The sequence below is a fragment of the Salvelinus fontinalis genome, chromosome 31 (genome assembly GCF_029448725.1).
Source record: "Salvelinus fontinalis isolate EN_2023a chromosome 31, ASM2944872v1, whole genome shotgun sequence".
NCBI lineage: Eukaryota > Metazoa > Chordata > Actinopteri > Salmoniformes > Salmonidae > Salvelinus > Salvelinus fontinalis.
Window position 1 is genome coordinate 3863241 of NC_074695.1, and position 20506 is coordinate 3883746.

Below are 20506 nucleotides of genomic sequence, written 5' to 3' on the forward strand. Positions count from 1 at the left end.
GTTCATACTACACCTGAGATGTGTGGTCTATACTACACCTGAGATGTGTGGTTCATACTACACCTGAGATATATGGTCCATACTACACCTGAGATGTGTGGTCTATACTACACCTGAGATATGTGGTTCATACTACACCTGAGATGTGTGGTTCATACTACACCTGAGATGTGTGGTCTATACTACACCTGAGATGTGTGGTTCATACTACACCTGAGATGTGTGGTTTATACTACACCTGAGATGTGTGGTTCATACTACACCTGAGATGTGTGGTTCATACTACACCTGAGATATGTGGTTCATACTACACCTGAGATGTGTGGTTCTAACTACACCTGAGATGTGTGGTTCATACTACACCTGAGATGTGTGGTCCATACTACACCTGAGATGTGTGGTTCATACTACACCTGAGATATGTGGTTCATACTACACCTGAGATGTGTGGTCCATACTACACCTGAGATGTGTGGTTCATACTACACCTGAGATGTGTGGTTCATACTACACCTGAGATGTGTGGTTCATACTACACCTGAGATGTGTGGTTCATACTACACCTGAGATGTGTGGTCCATACTACACCTGAGATGTGTGGTTCATACTACACCTGAGATATGTGGTCCATACTACACCTGAGATGTGTGGTCCATACTACACCTGAGATGTGTGGTCTATACTACACCTGAGATGTGTGGTCTATACTACACCTGAGATGTGTGGTTCATACTACACCTGAGATGTGTGATCCATACTACACCTGAGATGTGTGGTCCATACTACACCTGAGATGTGTGGTCCATACTACACCTGAGATGTGTGGTTCATACTACACCTGAGATGTGTGGTTCATACTACACCTGAGATGTATGGTCCATACTGCACATGAGATGTGTGGTCCATACTACACCTGAGATGTGTGGTCCATACTACACCTGAGATGTGTGGTTCATACAACACCTGAGATGTGTGGTTCATACTACACCTGAGATGTGTGGTTCATACTACACCTGAGATGTGTGGTTCATACTACACCTGAGATGTGTGGTCTATACTACACCTGAGATGTGTGGTTCATACTACACCTGAGATGTGTGGTCCATACTACACCTGAGATGTGTGGTTCATACTACACCTGAGATAAGTGGTCCATACCACACCTGAGATATGTGGTTCATACTACACCTGAGATGTGTGGTTCATACTACACCTGAGATGTATGGTCCATACTACACCTGAGATGTGTGGTTCATACTACACCTGAGATGTGTGGTCTATACTACACCTGAGATGTGTGGTTCATACTACACCTGAGATGTGTGGTCTATACTACACCTGAGATGTGTGGTTCATACTACACCTGAGATGTGTGGTCCATATTACACCTGAGATGTCTGGTTCATACTACACCTGAGATGTCTGGTTCATACTACACCTGAGATGTGTGGTTCATACTACACCTGAGATGTGTGGTCTATACTACACCTGAGATGTGTGGTCTATACTACACCTGAGATATGTGGTTCATACTACACCTGAGATATGTGGTCCATACTACACCTGAGATGTCTGGTCCATACTACACCTGAGATGTGTGGTCTATACTACACCTGAGATGTGTGGTCTATACTACACCTGAGATGTCTGGTTCATACTACACCTGAGATGTGTGGTCCATACTACACCTGAGATGTGTGGTTCATACTACACCTGAGATGTGTGGTTCATACTACACCTGAGATATGTGGTCCATACTACACCTGAGATAAGTGTTCCATACTACACCTGAGATGTATGGTCCATACTACACCTGAGATGTGTGGTTCATACTACACCTGAGATATGTGGTTCATACTACACCTGAGATGTGTGGTCCATACTACACCTGAGATATGTGGTTCATACTACACCTGAGATGTGTGGTTCATACTACACCTGAGATATGTGGTTCATACTACACCTGAGATGTGTGGTTCATACTACACCTGAGATGTGTGGTCCATACTACACCTGAGATATGTGGTTCATACTACACCTGAGATGTGTGGTTCATACTACACCTGAGATGTGTGGTCTATACTACACCTGAGATGTGTGGTTCATACTACACCTGAGATGTGTGGTTCATACTACACCTGAGATGTGTGGTCTATACTACACCTGAGATATGTGGTTCATACTACACCTGAGATGTGTGGTTCATACTACACCTGAGATGTCTGGTTCATACTACACCTGAGATGTGTGGTTCATACTACACCTGAGATGTGTGGTTCATACTACACCTGAGATGTCTGGTTCATACTACACCTGAGATGTGTGGTCCATACTACACCTGAGATATGTGGTTCATACTAGACCTGAGATGTGTGGTTCATACTACACCTGAGATATATGGTCCATACTACACCTGAGATGTGTGGTTCATACTACACCTGAGATATGTGGTTCATACTACACCTGAGATTTGTGGTCCATACTACACCTGAGATGTGTGGTTCATACTACACCTGAGATATGTGGTTCATACTACACCTGAGATAAGTGGTCCATACTACACCTGAGATGTGTGGTTCATACTACACCTGAGATGTGTGGTCCATACTACACCTGAGATGTGTGGTTCATACTACACCTGAGATATGTGGTTCATACTACACCTGAGATGTGTGGTCTATACTACACCTGAGATGTGTGGTTCATACTACACCTGAGATGTGTGGTTCATACTACACCTGAGATGTGTGGTTCATACTACACCTGAGATGTGTGGTCCATACTACACCTGAGATGTGTGGTCCATACTACACCTGAGATAAGTGGTCCATACTACACCTGAGATGTGTGGTTCATACTACACCTGAGATGTGTGGTTCATACTACACCTGAGATGTGTGGTTCATACTACACCTGAGATGTGTGGTCCATACTACACCTGAGATGTGTGGTCCATACTACACCTGAGATAAGTGTTCCATACTACACCTGAGATATGTGGTTCATACTACACCTGAGATAAGTGGTCCATACTACACCTGAGATGTGTGGTTCATACTACACCTGAGATGTGTGGTTCATACTACACCTGAGATATGTGGTTCACACTACACCTGAGATGTGTGGTCCATACTACACCTGAGATGTGTGGTTCATACTACACCTGAGATGTGTGGTTCATACTACACCTGAGATAAGTGGTCCATACTACACCTGAGATGTGTGGTTCATACTACACCTGAGATGTGTGGTTCATACTACACCTGAGATGTGTGGTTCATACTACACCTGAGATGTGTGGTTCATACTACACCTGAGATGTGTGGTCCATACTACACCTGAGATGTGTGGTTCATACTACACCTGAGATATGTGGTCCATACTACACCTGAGATGTGTGGTCCATACTACACCTGAGATGTGTGGTCTATACTACACCTGAGATGTGTGGTCTATACTACACCTGAGATGTGTGGTTCATACTACACCTGAGATGTGTGGTCCATACTACACCTGAGATGTCTGGTTCATACTACACCTGAGATGTGTGGTCTATACTACACCTGAGATGTGTGGTCTATACTACACCTGAGATGTGTGGTCTATACTACACCTGAGATGTGTGGTCTATACTACACCTGAGATGTGTGGTCTATACTACACCTGAGATGTGTGGTCTATACTACACCTGAGATGTGTGGTCTATACTACGCCTGAGATGTGTGGTCTATACTACACCTGAGATGTGTGGTCTATACTACACCTGAGATGTGTGGTCTATACTACACCTGAGATGTGTGGTCTATACTACACCTGAGATGTGTGGTCTATACTAAACCTGAGATGTGTGGTCTATACTACACCTGAGATGTGTGGTCTATACTACACCTGAGATGTGTGGTCTATACTACACCTGAGATGTGTGGTTCATACTACACCTGAGATAAGTGGTCCATACTACACCTGAGATAAGTGGTCCATACTACACCTGAGATGTGTGGTCCATACTACACCTGAGATGTGTGGTTCATACTACACCTGAGATGTCTGGTCCATACTACACCTGAGATGTGTGGTTCATACTACACCTGAGATGTGTGGTTCATACTACACCTGAGATATGTGGTCTATACTACACCTGAGATGTGTGGTTCATACTACACCTGAGATGTGTGGTCCATACTACACCTGAGATGTGTGGTTCATACTACACCTGAGATAAGTGGTCCATACCACACCTGAGATGTGTGGTTCATACTACACCTGAGATGTGTGGTTCATACTACACCTGAGATGTGTGGTTCATACTACACCTGAGATGTGTGGTTCATACTACACCTGAGATGTGTGGTTCATACTACACCTGAGATGTGTGGTCTATACTACACCTGAGATGTGTGGTTCATACTACACCTGAGATGTGTGGTTCATACTACACCTGAGATGTGTGGTTCATACTACACCTGAGATGTGTGGTTCATACTACACCTGAGATGTGTGGTCCATACTACACCTGAGATGTGTGGTTCATACTACACCTGAGATATGTGGTCCATACTACACCTGAGATGTGTGGTCCATACTACACCTGAGATGTGTGGTCTATACTACACCTGAGATGTGTGGTCTATACTACACCTGAGATGTGTGGTTCATACTACACCTGAGATGTGTGATCCATACTACACCTGAGATGTGTGGTCCATACTACACCTGAGATGTGTGGTCCATACTACACCTGAGATGTGTGGTTCATACTACACCTGAGATGTGTGGTTCATACAACACCTGAGATGTGTGGTTCATACTACACCTGAGATGTGTGGTTCATACTACACCTGAGATGTGTGGTTCATACTACACCTGAGATGTGTGGTCTATACTACACCTGAGATGTGTGGTTCATACTACACCTGAGATGTGTGGTCCATACTACACCTGAGATGTGTGGTTCATACTACACCTGAGATAAGTGGTCCATACCACACCTGAGATATGTGGTTCATACTACACCTGAGATGTGTGGTTCATACTACACCTGAGATGTATGGTCCATACTACACCTGAGATGTGTGGTTCATACTACACCTGAGATGTGTGGTCTATACTACACCTGAGATGTGTGGTTCATACTACACCTGAGATGTGTGGTCTATACTACACCTGAGATGTGTGGTTCATACTACACCTGAGATGTGTGGTCCATATTACACCTGAGATGTCTGGTTCATACTACACCTGAGATGTGTGGTCTATACTACACCTGAGATGTGTGGTCTATACTACACCTGAGATATGTGGTTCATACTACACCTGAGATATGTGGTCCATACTACACCTGAGATGTCTGGTCCATACTACACCTGAGATGTGTGGTCTATACTACACCTGAGATGTGTGGTCTATACTACACCTGAGATGTCTGGTTCATACTACACCTGAGATGTGTGGTCCATACTACACCTGAGATGTGTGGTTCATACTACACCTGAGATGTGTGGTTCATACTACACCTGAGATATGTGGTCCATACTACACCTGAGATAAGTGTTCCATACTACACCTGAGATGTATGGTCCATACTACACCTGAGATGTGTGGTTCATACTACACCTGAGATATGTGGTTCATACTACACCTGAGATGTGTGGTCCATACTACACCTGAGATATGTGGTTCATACTACACCTGAGATGTGTGGTTCATACTACACCTGAGATATGTGGTTCATACTACACCTGAGATGTGTGGTTCATACTACACCTGAGATGTGTGGTCCATACTACACCTGAGATATGTGGTTCATACTACACCTGAGATGTGTGGTTCATACTACACCTGAGATGTGTGGTCTATACTACACCTGAGATGTGTGGTTCATACTACACCTGAGATGTGTGGTTCATACTACACCTGAGATGTGTGGTCTATACTACACCTGAGATATGTGGTTCATACTACACCTGAGATGTGTGGTTCATACTACACCTGAGATGTCTGGTTCATACTACACCTGAGATGTGTGGTTCATACTACACCTGAGATGTGTGGTTCATACTACACCTGAGATGTCTGGTTCATACTACACCTGAGATGTGTGGTCCATACTACACCTGAGATATGTGGTTCATACTACACCTGAGATGTGTGGTTCATACTACACCTGAGATATATGGTCCATACTACACCTGAGATGTGTGGTTCATACTACACCTGAGATATGTGGTTCATACTACACCTGAGATTTGTGGTCCATACTACACCTGAGATGTGTGGTTCATACTACACCTGAGATATGTGGTTCATACTACACCTGAGATAAGTGGTCCATACTACACCTGAGATGTGTGGTTCATACTACACCTGAGATGTGTGGTCCATACTACACCTGAGATGTGTGGTCCATACTACACCTGAGATAAGTGGTCCATACTACACCTGAGATGTGTGGTTCATACTACACCTGAGATGTGTGGTTCATACTACACCTGAGATGTGTGGTTCATACTACACCTGAGATGTGTGGTCCATACTACACCTGAGATGTGTGGTCCATACTACACCTGAGATAAGTGTTCCATACTACACCTGAGATGTGTGGTTCATACTACACCTGAGATGTGTGGTTCATACTACACCTGAGATATGTGGTCCATACTACACCTGAGATATGTGGTTCATACTACACCTGAGATAAGTGGTCCATACTACACCTGAGATGTGTGGTTCATACTACACCTGAGATGTGTGGTTCATACTACACCTGAGATATGTGGTTCACACTACACCTGAGATGTGTGGTCCATACTACACCTGAGATGTGTGGTTCATACTACACCTGAGATGTGTGGTTCATACTACACCTGAGATAAGTGGTCCATACTACACCTGAGATGTGTGGTTCATACTACACCTGAGATGTGTGGTTCATACTACACCTGAGATGTGTGGTTCATACTACACCTGAGATGTGTGGTTCATACTACACCTGAGATGTGTGGTCCATACTACACCTGAGATGTGTGGTTCATACTACACCTGAGATATGTGGTCCATACTACACCTGAGATGTGTGGTCCATACTACACCTGAGATGTGTGGTCTATACTACACCTGAGATGTGTGGTCTATACTACACCTGAGATGTGTGGTTCATACTACACCTGAGATGTGTGGTCCATACTACACCTGAGATGTCTGGTTCATACTACACCTGAGATGTGTGGTCTATACTACACCTGAGATGTGTGGTCTATACTACACCTGAGATGTGTGGTCTATACTACACCTGAGATGTGTGGTCTATACTACACCTGAGATGTGTGGTCTATACTACACCTGAGATGTGTGGTCTATACTACACCTGAGATGTGTGGTCTATACTACGCCTGAGATGTGTGGTCTATACTACACCTGAGATGTGTGGTCTATACTACACCTGAGATGTGTGGTCTATACTACACCTGAGATGTGTGGTCTATACTACACCTGAGATGTGTGGTCTATACTAAACCTGAGATGTGTGGTCTATACTACACCTGAGATGTGTGGTCTATACTACACCTGAGATGTGTGGTCTATACTACACCTGAGATGTGTGGTTCATACTACACCTGAGATAAGTGGTCCATACTACACCTGAGATAAGTGGTCCATACTACACCTGAGATGTGTGGTCCATACTACACCTGAGATGTGTGGTTCATACTACACCTGAGATGTCTGGTCCATACTACACCTGAGATGTGTGGTTCATACTACACCTGAGATGTGTGGTTCATACTACACCTGAGATGTGTGGTCTATACTACACCTGAGATGTGTGGTTCATACTACACCTGAGATGTGTGGTCCATACTACACCTGAGATGTGTGGTTCATACTACACCTGAGATAAGTGGTCCATACCACACCTGAGATGTGTGGTTCATACTACACCTGAGATGTGTGGTTCATACTACACCTGAGATGTGTGGTTCATACTACACCTGAGATGTGTGGTTCATACTACACCTGAGATGTGTGGTTCATACTACACCTGAGATGTGTGGTCTATACTACACCTGAGATGTGTGGTTCATACTACACCTGAGATGTGTGGTTCATACTACACCTGAGATGTGTGGTTCATACTACACCTGAGATGTGTGGTCTATACTACACCTGAGATATGTGGTCTATACTACACCTGAGATGTGTGGTTCATACTACACCTGAGATGTGTGGTCTATACTACACCTGAGATGTGTGGTTCATACTACACCTGAGATATGTGGTTCATACTACACCTGAGATAAGTGGTCTATACTACACCTGAGATGTGTGGTTCATACTACACCTGAGATGTGTGGTCTATACTACACCTGAGATGTGTGGTTCATACTACACCTGAGATATATGGTCCATACTACACCTGAGATGTGTGGTCTATACTACACCTGAGATATGTGGTTCATACTACACCTGAGATGTGTGGTTCATACTACACCTGAGATGTGTGGTCCATACTACACCTGAGATGTGTGGTTCATACTACACCTGAGATATGTGGTCCATACTACATTTGAGATCTGTGGTCCATACTACACCTGAGATGTGTGGTCTATACTACACCTGAGATGTGTGGTCTATACTACACCTGAGATGTGTGGTCTATACTACACCTGAGATGTGTGGTCTATACTAAACCTGAGATGTGTGGTCTATACTACACCTGAGATGTGTGGTCTATACTACACCTGAGATGTGTGGTCTATACTACACCTGAGATGTGTGGTTCATACTACACCTGAGATAAGTGGTCCATACTACACCTGAGATAAGTGGTCCATACTACACCTGAGATGTGTGGTCCATACTACACCTGAGATGTGTGGTTCATACTACACCTGAGATGTCTGGTCCATACTACACCTGAGATGTGTGGTTCATACTACACCTGAGATGTGTGGTTCATACTACACCTGAGATGTGTGGTCTATACTACACCTGAGATGTGTGGTTCATACTACACCTGAGATGTGTGGTCCATACTACACCTGAGATGTGTGGTTCATACTACACCTGAGATAAGTGGTCCATACCACACCTGAGATGTGTGGTTCATACTACACCTGAGATGTGTGGTTCATACTACACCTGAGATGTGTGGTTCATACTACACCTGAGATGTGTGGTTCATACTACACCTGAGATGTGTGGTTCATACTACACCTGAGATGTGTGGTCTATACTACACCTGAGATGTGTGGTTCATACTACACCTGAGATGTGTGGTTCATACTACACCTGAGATGTGTGGTTCATACTACACCTGAGATGTGTGGTCTATACTACACCTGAGATATGTGGTCTATACTACACCTGAGATGTGTGGTTCATACTACACCTGAGATGTGTGGTCTATACTACACCTGAGATGTGTGGTTCATACTACACCTGAGATATGTGGTTCATACTACACCTGAGATAAGTGGTCTATACTACACCTGAGATGTGTGGTTCATACTACACCTGAGATGTGTGGTCTATACTACACCTGAGATGTGTGGTTCATACTACACCTGAGATATATGGTCCATACTACACCTGAGATGTGTGGTCTATACTACACCTGAGATATGTGGTTCATACTACACCTGAGATGTGTGGTTCATACTACACCTGAGATGTGTGGTCCATACTACACCTGAGATGTGTGGTTCATACTACACCTGAGATATGTGGTCCATACTACATTTGAGATCTGTGGTCCATACTACACCTGAGATGTGTGGTCTATACTACACCTGAGATGTGTGGTCTATACTACACCTGAGATGTGTGGTTCATACTACACCTGAGATGTGTGGTCCATACTACACCTGAGATGTCTGGTTCATACTACACCTGAGATGTGTGGTCTATACTACACCTGAGATGTGTGGTCTATACTACACCTGAGATGTGTGGTCTATACTACACCTGAGATGTGTGGTCTATACTACACCTGAGATGTGTGGTCTATACTACACCTGAGATGTGTGGTCTATACTACACCTGAGATGTGTGGTCTATACTACACCTGAGATGTGTGGTCTATACTACACCTGAGATGTGTGGTCTATACTACACCTGAGATGTGTGGTCTATACTACACCTGAGATGTGTGGTCTATACTACACCTGAGATGTGTGGTCTATACTAAACCTGAGATGTGTGGTCTATACTACACCTGAGATGTGTGGTCTATACTACACCTGAGATGTGTGGTCTATACTACACCTGAGATGTGTGGTTCATACTACACCTGAGATAAGTGGTCCATACTATACCTGAGATAAGTGTTCCATACTACACCTGAGATGTGTGGTCCATACTACACCTGAGATGTGTGGTTCATACTACACCTGAGATGTCTGGTCCATACTACACCTGAGATGTGTGGTTCATACTACACCTGAGATGTGTGGTTCATACTACACCTGAGATGTGTGGTCTATACTACACCTGAGATGTGTGGTTCATACTACACCTGAGATGTGTGGTCCATACTACACCTGAGATGTGTGGTTCATACTACACCTGAGATAAGTGGTCCATACCACACCTGAGATGTGTGGTTCATACTACACCTGAGATGTGTGGTTCATACTACACCTGAGATGTGTGGTTCATACTACACCTGAGATGTGTGGTTCATACTACACCTGAGATGTGTGGTTCATACTACACCTGAGATGTGTGGTCTATACTACACCTGAGATGTGTGGTTCATACTACACCTGAGATGTGTGGTTCATACTACACCTGAGATGTGTGGTTCATACTACACCTGAGATGTGTGGTCTATACTACACCTGAGATATGTGGTCTATACTACACCTGAGATGTGTGGTTCATACTACACCTGAGATGTGTGGTCTATACTACACCTGAGATGTGTGGTTCATACTACACCTGAGATATGTGGTTCATACTAGACCTGAGATAAGTGGTCTATACTACACCTGAGATGTGTGGTTCATACTACACCTGAGATGTGTGGTCTATACTACACCTGAGATGTGTGGTTCATACTACACCTGAGATATATGGTCCATACTACACCTGAGATGTGTGGTCTATACTACACCTGAGATATGTGGTTCATACTACACCTGAGATGTGTGGTTCATACTACACCTGAGATGTGTGGTCTATACTACACCTGAGATGTGTGGTTCATACTACACCTGAGATGTGTGGTTTATACTACACCTGAGATGTGTGGTTCATACTACACCTGAGATGTGTGGTTCATACTACACCTGAGATATGTGGTTCATACTACACCTGAGATGTGTGGTTCTAACTACACCTGAGATGTGTGGTTCATACTACACCTGAGATGTGTGGTCCATACTACACCTGAGATGTGTGGTTCATACTACACCTGAGATATGTGGTTCATACTACACCTGAGATGTGTGGTCCATACTACACCTGAGATGTGTGGTTCATACTACACCTGAGATGTGTGGTTCATACTACACCTGAGATGTGTGGTTCATACCACACCTGAGATGTGTGGTCCATACTACACCTGAGATGTGTGGTCCATACTACACCTGAGATAAGTGGTCCATACTACACCTGAGATGTGTGGTTCATACTACACCTGAGATGTGTGGTTCATACTACACCTGAGATAAGTGTTCCATACTACACCTGAGATGTGTGGTCCATACTACACCTGAGATGTGTGGTCCATACTACACCTGAGATGTGTGGTTCATACTACACCTGAGATGTGTGGTTCATACAACACCTGAGATGTGTGGTTCATACTACACCTGAGATGTGTGGTTCATACTACACCTGAGATGTGTGGTTCATACTACACCTGAGATGTGTGGTCTATACTACACCTGAGATGTGTGGTTCATACTACACCTGAGATGTGTGGTCCATACTACACCTGAGATGTGTGGTTCATACTACACCTGAGATAAGTGGTCCATACCACACCTGAGATATGTGGTTCATACTACACCTGAGATGTGTGGTTCATACTACACCTGAGATGTATGGTCCATACTACACCTGAGATGTGTGGTTCATACTACACCTGAGATGTGTGGTCTATACTACACCTGAGATGTGTGGTTCATACTACACCTGAGATGTGTGGTCTATACTACACCTGAGATGTGTGGTTCATACTACACCTGAGATGTGTGGTCCATATTACACCTGAGATGTCTGGTTCATACTACACCTGAGATGTGTGGTCTATACTACACCTGAGATGTGTGGTCTATACTACACCTGAGATATGTGGTTCATACTACACCTGAGATATGTGGTCCATACTACACCTGAGATGTCTGGTCCATACTACACCTGAGATGTGTGGTCTATACTACACCTGAGATGTGTGGTCTATACTACACCTGAGATGTCTGGTTCATACTACACCTGAGATGTGTGGTCCATACTACACCTGAGATGTGTGGTTCATACTACACCTGAGATGTGTGGTTCATACTACACCTGAGATATGTGGTCCATACTACACCTGAGATAAGTGTTCCATACTACACCTGAGATGTATGGTCCATACTACACCTGAGATGTGTGGTTCATACTACACCTGAGATATGTGGTTCATACTACACCTGAGATGTGTGGTCCATACTACACCTGAGATATGTGGTTCATACTACACCTGAGATGTGTGGTTCATACTACACCTGAGATATGTGGTTCATACTACACCTGAGATGTGTGGTTCATACTACACCTGAGATGTGTGGTCCATACTACACCTGAGATATGTGGTTCATACTACACCTGAGATGTGTGGTTCATACTACACCTGAGATGTGTGGTCTATACTACACCTGAGATGTGTGGTTCATACTACACCTGAGATGTGTGGTTCATACTACACCTGAGATGTGTGGTCTATACTACACCTGAGATATGTGGTTCATACTACACCTGAGATGTGTGGTTCATACTACACCTGAGATGTCTGGTTCATACTACACCTGAGATGTGTGGTTCATACTACACCTGAGATGTGTGGTTCATACTACACCTGAGATGTCTGGTTCATACTACACCTGAGATGTGTGGTCCATACTACACCTGAGATATGTGGTTCATACTACACCTGAGATGTGTGGTTCATACTACACCTGAGATATATGGTCCATACTACACCTGAGATGTGTGGTTCATACTACACCTGAGATATGTGGTTCATACTACACCTGAGATTTGTGGTCCATACTACACCTGAGATGTGTGGTTCATACTACACCTGAGATATGTGGTTCATACTACACCTGAGATAAGTGGTCCATACTACACCTGAGATGTGTGGTTCATACTACACCTGAGATGTGTGGTCCATACTACACCTGAGATGTGTGGTCCATACTACACCTGAGATAAGTGGTCCATACTACACCTGAGATGTGTGGTTCATACTACACCTGAGATGTGTGGTTCATACTACACCTGAGATGTGTGGTTCATACTACACCTGAGATGTGTGGTCCATACTACACCTGAGATGTGTGGTCCATACTACACCTGAGATAAGTGTTCCATACTACACCTGAGATGTGTGGTTCATACTACACCTGAGATGTGTGGTTCATACTACACCTGAGATATGTGGTCCATACTACACCTGAGATATGTGGTTCATACTACACCTGAGATAAGTGGTCCATACTACACCTGAGATGTGTGGTTCATACTACACCTGAGATGTGTGGTTCATACTACACCTGAGATATGTGGTTCACACTACACCTGAGATGTGTGGTCCATACTACACCTGAGATGTGTGGTTCATACTACACCTGAGATGTGTGGTTCATACTACACCTGAGATAAGTGGTCCATACTACACCTGAGATGTGTGGTTCATACTACACCTGAGATGTGTGGTTCATACTACACCTGAGATGTGTGGTTCATACTACACCTGAGATGTGTGGTTCATACTACACCTGAGATGTGTGGTCCATACTACACCTGAGATGTGTGGTTCATACTACACCTGAGATATGTGGTCCATACTACACCTGAGATGTGTGGTCCATACTACACCTGAGATGTGTGGTCTATACTACACCTGAGATGTGTGGTCTATACTACACCTGAGATGTGTGGTTCATACTACACCTGAGATGTGTGGTCCATACTACACCTGAGATGTCTGGTTCATACTACACCTGAGATGTGTGGTCTATACTACACCTGAGATGTGTGGTCTATACTACACCTGAGATGTGTGGTCTATACTACACCTGAGATGTGTGGTCTATACTACACCTGAGATGTGTGGTCTATACTACACCTGAGATGTGTGGTCTATACTACACCTGAGATGTGTGGTCTATACTACGCCTGAGATGTGTGGTCTATACTACACCTGAGATGTGTGGTCTATACTACACCTGAGATGTGTGGTCTATACTACACCTGAGATGTGTGGTCTATACTACACCTGAGATGTGTGGTCTATACTAAACCTGAGATGTGTGGTCTATACTACACCTGAGATGTGTGGTCTATACTACACCTGAGATGTGTGGTCTATACTACACCTGAGATGTGTGGTTCATACTACACCTGAGATAAGTGGTCCATACTACACCTGAGATAAGTGGTCCATACTACACCTGAGATGTGTGGTCCATACTACACCTGAGATGTGTGGTTCATACTACACCTGAGATGTCTGGTCCATACTACACCTGAGATGTGTGGTTCATACTACACCTGAGATGTGTGGTTCATACTACACCTGAGATGTGTGGTCTATACTACACCTGAGATGTGTGGTTCATACTACACCTGAGATGTGTGGTCCATACTACACCTGAGATGTGTGGTTCATACTACACCTGAGATAAGTGGTCCATACCACACCTGAGATGTGTGGTTCATACTACACCTGAGATGTGTGGTTCATACTACACCTGAGATGTGTGGTTCATACTACACCTGAGATGTGTGGTTCATACTACACCTGAGATGTGTGGTTCATACTACACCTGAGATGTGTGGTCTATACTACACCTGAGATGTGTGGTTCATACTACACCTGAGATGTGTGGTTCATACTACACCTGAGATGTGTGGTTCATACTACACCTGAGATGTGTGGTCTATACTACACCTGAGATATGTGGTCTATACTACACCTGAGATGTGTGGTTCATACTACACCTGAGATGTGTGGTCTATACTACACCTGAGATGTGTGGTTCATACTACACCTGAGATATGTGGTTCATACTACACCTGAGATAAGTGGTCTATACTACACCTGAGATGTGTGGTTCATACTACACCTGAGATGTGTGGTCTATACTACACCTGAGATGTGTGGTTCATACTACACCTGAGATATATGGTCCATACTACACCTGAGATGTGTGGTCTATACTACACCTGAGATATGTGGTTCATACTACACCTGAGATGTGTGGTTCATACTACACCTGAGATGTGTGGTCCATACTACACCTGAGATGTGTGGTTCATACTACACCTGAGATATGTGGTCCATACTACATTTGAGATCTGTGGTCCATACTACACCTGAGATGTGTGGTCTATACTACACCTGAGATGTGTGGTCTATACTACACCTGAGATGTGTGGTCTATACTACACCTGAGATGTGTGGTCTATACTAAACCTGAGATGTGTGGTCTATACTACACCTGAGATGTGTGGTCTATACTACACCTGAGATGTGTGGTCTATACTACACCTGAGATGTGTGGTTCATACTACACCTGAGATAAGTGGTCCATACTACACCTGAGATAAGTGGTCCATACTACACCTGAGATGTGTGGTCCATACTACACCTGAGATGTGTGGTTCATACTACACCTGAGATGTCTGGTCCATACTACACCTGAGATGTGTGGTTCATACTACACCTGAGATGTGTGGTTCATACTACACCTGAGATGTGTGGTCTATACTACACCTGAGATGTGTGGTTCATACTACACCTGAGATGTGTGGTCCATACTACACCTGAGATGTGTGGTTCATACTACACCTGAGATAAGTGGTCCATACCACACCTGAGATGTGTGGTTCATACTACACCTGAGATGTGTGGTTCATACTACACCTGAGATGTGTGGTTCATACTACACCTGAGATGTGTGGTTCATACTACACCTGAGATGTGTGGTTCATACTACACCTGAGATGTGTGGTCTATACTACACCTGAGATGTGTGGTTCATACTACACCTGAGATGTGTGGTTCATACTACACCTGAGATGTGTGGTTCATACTACACCTGAGATGTGTGGTCTATACTACACCTGAGATATGTGGTCTATACTACACCTGAGATGTGTGGTTCATACTACACCTGAGATGTGTGGTCTATACTACACCTGAGATGTGTGGTTCATACTACACCTGAGATATGTGGTTCATACTACACCTGAGATAAGTGGTCTATACTACACCTGAGATGTGTGGTTCATACTACACCTGAGATGTGTGGTCTATACTACACCTGAGATGTGTGGTTCATACTACACCTGAGATATATGGTCCATACTACACCTGAGATGTGTGGTCTATACTACACCTGAGATATGTGGTTCATACTACACCTGAGATGTGTGGTTCATACTACACCTGAGATGTGTGGTCCATACTACACCTGAGATGTGTGGTTCATACTACACCTGAGATATGTGGTCCATACTACATTTGAGATCTGTGGTCCATACTACACCTGAGATGTGTGGTCTATACTACACCTGAGATGTGTGGTCTATACTACACCTGAGATGTGTGGTTCATACTACACCTGAGATGTGTGGTCCATACTACACCTGAGATGTCTGGTTCATACTACACCTGAGATGTGTGGTCTATACTACACCTGAGATGTGTGGTCTATACTACACCTGAGATGTGTGGTCTATACTACACCTGAGATGTGTGGTCTATACTACACCTGAGATGTGTGGTCTATACTACACCTGAGATGTGTGGTCTATACTACACCTGAGATGTGTGGTCTATACTACACCTGAGATGTGTGGTCTATACTACACCTGAGATGTGTGGTCTATACTACACCTGAGATGTGTGGTCTATACTACACCTGAGATGTGTGGTCTATACTACACCTGAGATGTGTGGTCTATACTAAACCTGAGATGTGTGGTCTATACTACACCTGAGATGTGTGGTCTATACTACACCTGAGATGTGTGGTCTATACTACACCTGAGATGTGTGGTTCATACTACACCTGAGATAAGTGGTCCATACTATACCTGAGATAAGTGTTCCATACTACACCTGAGATGTGTGGTCCATACTACACCTGAGATGTGTGGTTCATACTACACCTGAGATGTCTGGTCCATACTACACCTGAGATGTGTGGTTCATACTACACCTGAGATGTGTGGTTCATACTACACCTGAGATGTGTGGTCTATACTACACCTGAGATGTGTGGTTCATACTACACCTGAGATGTGTGGTCCATACTACACCTGAGATGTGTGGTTCATACTACACCTGAGATAAGTGGTCCATACCACACCTGAGATGTGTGGTTCATACTACACCTGAGATGTGTGGTTCATACTACACCTGAGATGTGTGGTTCATACTACACCTGAGATGTGTGGTTCATACTACACCTGAGATGTGTGGTTCATACTACACCTGAGATGTGTGGTCTATACTACACCTGAGATGTGTGGTTCATACTACACCTGAGATGTGTGGTTCATACTACACCTGAGATGTGTGGTTCATACTACACCTGAGATGTGTGGTCTATACTACACCTGAGATATGTGGTCTATACTACACCTGAGATGTGTGGTTCATACTACACCTGAGATGTGTGGTCTATACTACACCTGAGATGTGTGGTTCATACTACACCTGAGATATGTGGTTCATACTAGACCTGAGATAAGTGGTCTATACTACACCTGAGATGTGTGGTTCATACTACACCTGAGATGTGTGGTCTATACTACACCTGAGATGTGTGGTTCATACTACACCTGAGATATATGGTCCATACTACACCTGAGATGTGTGGTCTATACTACACCTGAGATATGTGGTTCATACTACACCTGAGATGTGTGGTTCATACTACACCTGAGATGTGTGGTCTATACTACACCTGAGATGTGTGGTTCATACTACACCTGAGATGTGTGGTTTATACTACACCTGAGATGTGTGGTTCATACTACACCTGAGATGTGTGGTTCATACTACACCTGAGATATGTGGTTCATACTACACCTGAGATGTGTGGTTCTAACTACACCTGAGATGTGTGGTTCATACTACACCTGAGATGTGTGGTCCATACTACACCTGAGATGTGTGGTTCATACTACACCTGAGATATGTGGTTCATACTACACCTGAGATGTGTGGTCCATACTACACCTGAGATGTGTGGTTCATACTACACCTGAGATGTGTGGTTCATACTACACCTGAGATGTGTGGTTCATACCACACCTGAGATGTGTGGTCCATACTACACCTGAGATGTGTGGTCCATACTACACCTGAGATAAGTGGTCCATACTACACCTGAGATGTGTGGTTCATACTACACCTGAGATGTGTGGTTCATACTACACCTGAGATAAGTGTTCCATACTACACCTGAGATGTGTGGTCCATACTACACCTGAGATGTGTGGTCCATACTACACCTGAGATAAGTGTTCCATACTACACCTGAGATGTGTGGTTCATACTACACCTGAGATGTGTGGTTCATACTACACCTGAGATATGTGGTCCATACTACACCTGAGATATGTGGTTCATACTACACCTGAGATAAGTGGTCCATACTACACCTGAGATGTGTGGTTCATACTACACCTGAGATGTGTGGTTCATACTACACCTGAGATATGTGGTTCACACTACACCTGAGATGTGTGGTCCATACTACACCTGAGATGTGTGGTTCATACTACACCTGAGATGTGTGGTTCATACTACACCTGAGATAAGTGGTCCATACTACACCTGAGATGTGTGGTTCATACTACACCTGAGATGTGTGGTTCATACTACACCTGAGATGTGTGGTTCATACTACACCTGAGATGTGTGGTTCATACTACACCTGAGATGTGTGGTCCATACTACACCTGAGATGTGTGGTTCATACTACACCTGAGATATGTGGTCCATACTACACCTGAGATGTGTGGTCCATACTACACCTGAGATGTGTAGTCTATACTACACCTGAGATGTGTGGTCTATACTACACCTGAGATGTGTGGTTCATACTACACCTGAGATGTGTGGTCCATACTACACCTGAGATGTCTGGTTCATACTACACCTGAGATGTGTGGTCTATACTACACCTGAGATGTGTGGTCTATACTACACCTGAGATGTGTGGTCTATACTACACCTGAGATGTGTGGTCTATACTACACCTGAGATGTGTGGTCTATACTACACCTGAGATGTGTGGTCTATACTACACCTGAGATGTGTGGTCTATACTACACCTGAGATGTGTGGTCTATACTACACCTGAGATGTGTGGTCTATACTACACCTGAGATGTGTGGTCTATACTACACCTGAGATGTGTGGTCTATACTACACCTGAGATGTGTGGTCTATACTACACCTGAGATGTGTGGTCTATACTACACCTGAGATGTGTGGTCTATACTACACCTGAGATGTGTGGTCTATACTACACCTGAGATGTGTGGTTCATACTACACCTGAGATAAGTGGTCCATACTACACCTGAGATAAGTGGTCCATACTACACCTGAGATGTGTGGTCCATACTACACCTGAGATGTGTGGTTCATACTACACCTGAGATGTCTGGTCCATACTACACCTGAGATGTGTGGTTCATACTACACCTGAGATGTGTGGTCTATACTACACCTGAGATGTCTGGTTCATACTACACCTGAGATGTGTGGTCTATACTACACCTGAGATGTGTGGTCTATACTACACCTGAGATGTGTGGTCTATACTACACCTGAGATGTGTGGTCTATACTACACCTGAGATGTGTGGTCTATACTACACCTGAGATGTGTGGTTCATACTACACCTGAGATGTGTGGTTCATACTACACCTGAGATGTGTGGTCCATACTACACCTGAGATGTGTGGTCTATACTACACCTGAGATGTGTGGTCTATACTACACCTGAGATGTGTGGTCTATACTACACCTGAGATGTGTGGTTCATACTACACCTGAGATAAGTGGTCCATACTACACCTGAGATAAGTGGTCCATACTACACCTGAGATGTGTGGTTCATACTACACCTGAGATGTGTGGTCCATACTACACCTGAGATGTGTGGTTCATACTACACCTGAGATGTGTGGTTCATACTACACCTGAGATGTGTGGTTCATACTACACCTGAGATGTGTGGTCTATACTACACCTGAGATGTGTGGTTCAT